This window comes from Babylonia areolata, chromosome 4, assembly GCF_041734735.1.
Source record: "Babylonia areolata isolate BAREFJ2019XMU chromosome 4, ASM4173473v1, whole genome shotgun sequence".
NCBI classification, from domain to species: Eukaryota; Metazoa; Mollusca; class Gastropoda; order Neogastropoda; family Buccinidae; genus Babylonia; species Babylonia areolata.
In genome coordinates this window covers 37,322,961-37,330,460 of record NC_134879.1, presented here as the reverse complement: position 1 = coordinate 37,330,460, position 7,500 = coordinate 37,322,961, and the positions used below count along the sequence as shown (strand labels likewise).

General features: G+C 45.4%; 1 protein-coding gene across 3 annotated transcripts in view; it reads right to left on the bottom strand.

Annotated features, from left to right (window-relative positions):
- LOC143281136 (uncharacterized) overlaps positions 1-7,500 on the bottom strand; it is a 404,535-nt gene that overhangs the window by 295,702 nt on the left and 101,333 nt on the right. For all 3 annotated transcript variants that reach the window (XM_076586132.1, XM_076586131.1, XM_076586133.1), the window contains one exon: positions 309-378. The gene's annotated coding sequence lies outside the window, so the exon portion shown is untranslated. The remainder of the gene's footprint in view (positions 1-308; positions 379-7,500) is intronic.

Sequence of the window (7,500 nt, the reverse complement as noted above, 5' to 3'; positions counted from 1 at the left end):
AGGTGGAGAGAGAGAGACACAGAGAGAGAGAAGAGAGAGAGAAAAAGAGAGAGAAGAGATATAGATAAAGGGAGAGAGAGGGAATGGGAGAGAGAGAGAGAGAGCAAGCGAGCGAGCGAGAGAGAGACAGAGAGACTGAGAGGGATAAAGAGAGAGAGACAAAGAGAGAGAGAGAGCAACAACAACCAAATTAATGTAAAAAAAAAAAATCAGCATAGCACTGAATTACGTGGCCATTCAACATGAAGACACACATTGCCACAGAAAGAGGAGAAACCCCAAGAGATGGGAGTGTACACTGTACTCACTGCTCAACGCCAAGCCGACCACCAGGCCCGAACGCTGTCAGTAGTAAATCCATACATCCCCGCGCCACGACTGAAACCAAAATAATACACAGCATGTACAGTTCAACAGTTCAACCACAAACCACACCACCACTATTGACAACAGCAACAACAGAGACAGACAGACAGACATAGTGAGCGTAACAAAGAGAGAGACAGACAGACAGACAGACAGACAGACCGAGACAGAGACCGAGAGAGACAGAGAGAGACAGAATTTAAAGGAGGAGATTGGAATGAGCATGCATATTACATTGTTGCTGTTTTCTTTTTACATCCAGCCCTCAGATTGTCGCCAAATTGAAAATGATATCAAAATATCTCAGAACGATCAATCATCTTCATCCGCCAACACTCTACACTCTGGCATCAGATTCTGTTGTAGCTGAGCCGAGCACGGTGACAACTCAGGACTCTCTCTCTCTCTCTCACACACACACACACACACACACACACACACACACACACACACACGTTTCGTCGTTTCTTCTTCTTCTTCTTCTTCTTCTTCCTCCTCCTCCTCCTCTTCTTCTTCCTCCTCCTCATTTCCTTGCCACTTCCTTAGTGCAGGTTTTGTGAGGTTTGTTTTGTCTGTCTGTCTGTTAGTTTGCTGTCTTTTGTCGAAAGTGTGTATGTATGTGGGGGGTGGGGGGGGGGGGTGAGTGCGTATTTGTATATGCGTGTTTTTATTGCTTGTTATGTGACGCTGTCCACTTTGCCATGAGAGATGCGCGGTGCCACAAACACAAACAACTGTCAAAGACTCGTCTGTCAAACAGACAGTGCTCGACTGTGCGATTCCCCACATGGTCCCACACTGCATCCCACTGCACAATGAAAGATCTGAGGCAGTCCGTCTGACCCTACAGGAGCTTGGGTCTCTGATCGGGTTTGAACGCATGACTTTTCACTCCTCCGCTAGTTAACCACTACGCCAAAGAGTCTGCTGCCCACGTCTTGTATTCCAATGATTGGTTGAAGGTGTGACGTCGAAACCGTTCCACTCCTACAGACATGCCAGGTTGTGCCTGATCCAAACAGATTTGTTGTCTGCATGTTAGTCATGCCCCTTGTGGTGCCAGAATGCCATGCCATTCCTGTCTAAGCAGTGACTGCGCTATTCTCAGCAACAGGTTTATGAACACACCAGTTTCTCGTGTGGACGAAGACACACGACCTACATTCTTAAGGCACGCTTCTGCCGAAGATCCATCAATTCTCCCTCCACCCTTCTTCACTCTTCGAGAAACCTCCTTCATTCCGCAGACGATTCTGTCTTATGTAAAGATATATACTCGTAACCGCGTTTCTTCGAGCGTTTTGCCGTGTCAAGAAAATACTTATAAAGTCTGGATTTGTGTTTCTCTGTCGTTTCCCCGAAAATTGAAACTTGCACTTCATTCTTTGTGCTACAAGGGAAACTTTCAATCCCAATCAGATAATCAAAACATATATGAAACATTGCCAGGAGTGTACAATGTTTTTTGTTGTCTTTTTCTTACCGTTTTCCTATGCGGGAATTTCACCGGCAATAATCGAAACATGCCGCTCTGATTGCACCCAGATGATGTGATGAAGCATCAAAATAATCCGCTTGATCTTCTTTACGCACATGATTCCAAGTATTTAGGGGTGGAGGTTGTTATCCATATTGAATTACCTTATTATACTGGAGCAGAACAAATGATTACATTCCAGCATATCCGTGCAAGTTTATTCCACCAATTCTTCATCTCTTCAAATGGACATAGAATCACATCTCATCCTTCGAGGTGGTGAGGAAGGGATACAGACATTTCTACTCATGCAGCGACAACGACAACAACAACAACCAAACAAAAGCAAACGAAAAACACAGCAACGATTTAATATCGCCGAGGAATAATGTGCACAGAAATGGCGAGCTATGATTTCCCCCGAGGACTGTTTCCGAACCATGATTAAGGACCACCATCTTCTATCGCCCTTATGTGGGATTAACGCGCGGAGCGATGCATGAGACACGCCTTTCTTTCTTTCTTTCTTTCTTGCAGCATCCTGTCTCTGTTTAACATTTGTATTTGTATTTTATCACAACAGATTTTACTGTGTGAAATTCGGGCTGCTCTCCCCAGGGAGAGCGCATCGCTACACTACAGCGCCACCCCCCCCCCCCCCCCCCCCCTTTGTTTTTCCTGCGTGCCCTTTTATTTGTTTTTCTTACCGAAGTGGATTTTTCTACGGAATTTTGCCAGGAACAACCCTTTTGTTGCCGTGGCTTCTTTTACGTGCGCTAAGTGCATGCTTCACACGGGACCTCGATTTATCATCTCATCCGAATGACTAGCGTCCAGACCACCACTCAAGGTCTGGTGGAGGGGGAGAAAATATCGGCGGCTGAGCCGTGATTCGAACCAGCGCGCTCAGATTCTCTCGCTTCCTAGGCGGACGATAAGACAATAACAATGAGTAAACAATTTTTTTTTTTTTTTTTTTAACATGATAAAGCTAAGAGCAATGATTAAGTTGCTAACAAGATTAACCACAAACTATGCCCTCAACCACACCAAACCCTTCCATCCATCCATCCACACACACCCACCCCCCCCCACACACACATACACACACGGATACATATATATATATATATATATATATATATATATATTATATATATATATATTATATATATATATATATATATATATGAGAGAGAGGAGGTAGAGAGACAGAGACAGACAGTGAGAGATAGAGACAGAGATAGACAGAGACACACAGAGAGTGAGTGAGTGAGAGTGCAAAGTGGCATAGCATACACGGGAGTGAGAAGGGTACACATTCTACCAGGGTGCAGCGACAAGGGACAAAACAACACAGAGGCAAAGAGAATTAACACAGCAACGATTGATATGCCGAGAGGTGAAAATGCACAGACATGGAGTAGATTCCAGAGGACTGTTCAAAACAGATAAGGCAATTCATCGTATGTGGAATAAGCTACAGCGATGCAGAACGTGTTTTCTTTCTTTCTTCAAGGAGTTGCTCTGAGTTAACATTGATTGAGTTCCAACAGACCGCTAAATCGGAGTCCGGGGAGAGCGTGTACACTAGCGCACAAACGCTGTTTCTGCGTGCCTTTTTGTTTTTTTACCATGGGCTACTAGGAATTTGCAGGATTGTGGGGTACATACTCCCAGTGAGTGCAGAGGGACTCATTAGCTACCAAGGAGTGCGAGAGGTGACACACTCAAGGCAGTGGCAGGAGGTGAACATAGCCTACCGTGATGCAGAGCGTTTTATAGGCAGAGAGACAGAGACAGTGAGACAGAGACAGAGCAGAGAGGTTTACACAGCTACAGGGAGTGCAGAGAGGTGCACATAGCTACAATAGGCAGGGAGTGCAGAGAGGTGTACATAGCTACAGGGAGTGCAGACGTGTACATAGCTGCAAGGAGTGCAGAGACAGCTACAGGGAGTGCAGAGAGGTGTACATAGCTACAGGGAGTGCAGACGTGTACATAGCTGCAAGGAGTGCAGAGACAGCTACAGGGAGTGCAGAGACAGCTACAGGGAGTGCAGAGAGGTGTACATAGCTACAAGGAGTGCAGAGAGGTGTACACAGCTACAAGGAGTGCAGAGAGGTGTACACAGCTACAAGGAGTGCAGAGAGGTGTACACAGCTACAGGGAGTGCAGAGAGGTGTACACAGCTACAGGGAGTGCAGAGAGGTGTACATAGCTACAGTAGGCGGGAAGTGCAGAGAGGTGTACACAGCTACATGGAGTGCAGAGACGTGTACATAGCTACAGTAGGCGGGAAGTGCAGAGACGTGTACATAGCTACAGCAGGCGGGGAGTGCAGAGAGGTGTACATAGCTACAGGGAGTGCAGAGAGGTGTACATAGCTACAGGGAGTGCAGAGAGGTGTACATAGCTACAGGGAGTGCAGAGAGGTGTACACAGCTACAGGGAGTGCAGAGAGGTGTACATAGCTACAGGGAGTGCAGAGAGGTGTACATAGCTACAGGGAGTGCAGAGAGGTGTACACAGCTACAGGGAGTGCAGAGAGGTGTACATAGCTACAGGGAGTGCAGAGACGTGTACATAGCTACAGCAGGCGGGGAGTGCAGAGAGGTGTACACAGCTACAGGGAGTGCAGAGAGGTGTACACAGCTACAAGGAGTGCAGAGAGGTGTACACAGCTGCACGTGACACTACCTCATGGCTGCAATGCGCGGCTGCTCCCAACGCCGGGGAGAAAAAAAGTGGCGACTCAACAACTGCACCACGTTCTGACACTCATTCCTTCCATTTCCCACCCCCCCAATTCCTCACTCACCCGGCCCCGCTCCCCACCCCATAGCCTACATCTTCCAGACATTCCGCAAATCTTCCAGACATTCCCCTACATCTTCCAGACATTCCGCACATCCTCCAGACATTCCCCTACATCATCCAGACATTCCCTACATCTTCCAGACATTCTCTACATCTTCCAGACATTCCCCACATCTTCCAGACATTCTCTACATCTTCCAGACATTCCCCTACATCTTCCAGATATTCCCCACATCTTCCAGATATTCCCCACATCTTCCAGACATTCCCTACATCATCCAGACATTCCCCACATCTTCCAGACATTCTCTACATCTTCCAGACATTCCCCCACATCTTCCAGACAGTCCCCACATCTTCCAGACATTCCCCACATCTTCCAGATATTCCGCACATCTTCCAGATATTCCCTACATCTTTCAGATATTCCCCACATCTTACAGATATTCCCTACATCTTACAGATATTCCCTATATCTTCCAGATATTACCTACATCTTCTAGATATTTCCCTACATCTTCCAGATATTCCCCACATCATCCAGAAATTCCCTACATCGTCCAGAAATTCCCCACATCTTCCAGACATTCCCTACATCTTACAGATATTCCCTATATCTTCCAGATATTACCACCATCTTCTAGATATTTCCAGATATACCCCACCTCATCCAGAAATTCCCTACATCTTCCAAATATTCCTTACATGTTCCAGGCATTCCCCACATCTTCCAGATATTCCGCACATCTTCCAGACATTCCCTACATCTTACAGATATTCCCCTACATCTTCTAGACGTTCTCTACATCTTCCAGACATGTCCCACATCTTCCAGACATTCTCTACATCTTCCAGATATTCCCAGATATTTCCCGCATCTTCCAGACATTCCCTGCATCTTCCAGATATTCCCCGCATCTTCCAGATATTCCCTACATCTTCCAGATATTCCCCGCATCTTCCAGACATTCCCTGCATCTTCCAGATATTCCCCGCATCTTCCAGATATTCCCCGCATCTTCCAGACATTCCCTTCATCTTCCAGACATTCCCTTCATCTTCCAGACATTCCCTACATCTTCCAGATATTCCCTACATCTTCCAGATATTCCCCACATCTTCCATATATTCCCTACATCTTCCAGACATTCCCTACATCTTCCAGATATTCCCCACATCTTCCAGACATTCCCCACATCTTCCAGACATTCCCTTCATTTTCCAGATATTCCCCACATCTTCCAGATATTCTCCATTCCCCACATCTTCCAGACATTCCCCACATCCTCCAGACATTCCCTTCGTCTTCCAGATATTCCCCACATCTTCCAGATATTCCCCACATCTTCCAGACATTCCCCACATCCTCCAGACATTCCCTTCATCTTCCAGATATTCCCCACATCTTCCAGATATTCTCCATTCCCCACATCTTCCAGATATTCCCCACATCTTCCAGACATTCCCCACATCTTCCAGATATTCCCCACATCTCCCAGACATTCCCCACATCTTCCGGACATTCCCTACATCTTCCACATATTCCCCACACCTTCGTGATATTCCTCCCAAGGCCTTCACCTGAAAGGACGTGTGAATGGGAACTGAGGGGACAAAATATGAGAAAAGGGATTGTTGCCATTCATACCCATCATTTTCCTCAAAGTTGTACGTGTTTTATATTTCTTTTCATTGCATTGTTTCTTTAGATAGACTATTCCAGTTACGATTCTTATTCGTCGTTCTTATTATTTTATTTTATTTTATTTTTCTATTTTTATGTTTTGTGTCGTTCCTTATTTTTATGTTTTGTGTCGTTAAATGGGCAGAATTGTAAAAAGGCCTTTACTGCGCCTATTTCTTTACCCATTAAAGATTCAATCAATCAATCAATCAATCAATCAATCAGTCTCCTTCTCCTCTACATCTCTGCTGTTATCATTATCATGATAAAAATTACACTCAGAAAGTTCTGATGATGAAGGTTATACTGCTGCTACTGCTGCTGATGCTGATGACGATGTTAAAGTATCATTATCACTGCTGTTAGTTATACTCTCAAACAATTAATTCATTAATGAATTGTCCTCCTGGCTCAGTCTGGCCAGTTTATTAATGCAGGGCAACAAAAGGCCGACTGTCGTGAGTGCTTCATTATAATGAAAAGCCTGAGGAGTAGTAGGCGATGATGTCGCTGCCGAGAGTGTGTCTGAACTAATGAACAGCTACATGCACGAGTCTTGGCCAGTTTATCATCACTGCACGAGTGTCGTTCTTTCTGTTTTTCATTGGTTATTAGTATTGAAACGGAGGATGGTTATAATGACCCCCAGGTGCTCTCTCTGCCTTCCCCCCTTTGTCTGTCTGTCTGTCTGTCTACTTACTTATCTGATTGTCTATCTGTCTCTTCTTTTTTGTGATGGCATGGTGAAATGAAGTCTGTAGCTTATAGTTTTACACTCATTAAAACATTCAAGTTTGTGTTCTTTCTCTGTATCTCTGTCTATCTTTCTCTCTCTCTCTCTGTGTGTGTGTGTGTGTGTGTGTGTGTGTGTGTGTGTGTATCTCAACACGTACCCTCACACGAACACATACATGAGTGCCTAACATCACGAATCAAACAATTTGAGACAAACATCTATCTTTCATGATGAAGAATGACGAGGAAAACGATGACTACGCTGCTGAGGAATTTCATTCAGACGTGAGGACCGGCCTGTTCCAAACAGTCCTGGTGCTGGCCAGTCCTGAGAGACACAGACACCCACACTGTTGGTCCAGCATCTTTGACCGACACTGCTGAACAGCACTGCACCTGTCTTTTGTACTGGAACCAG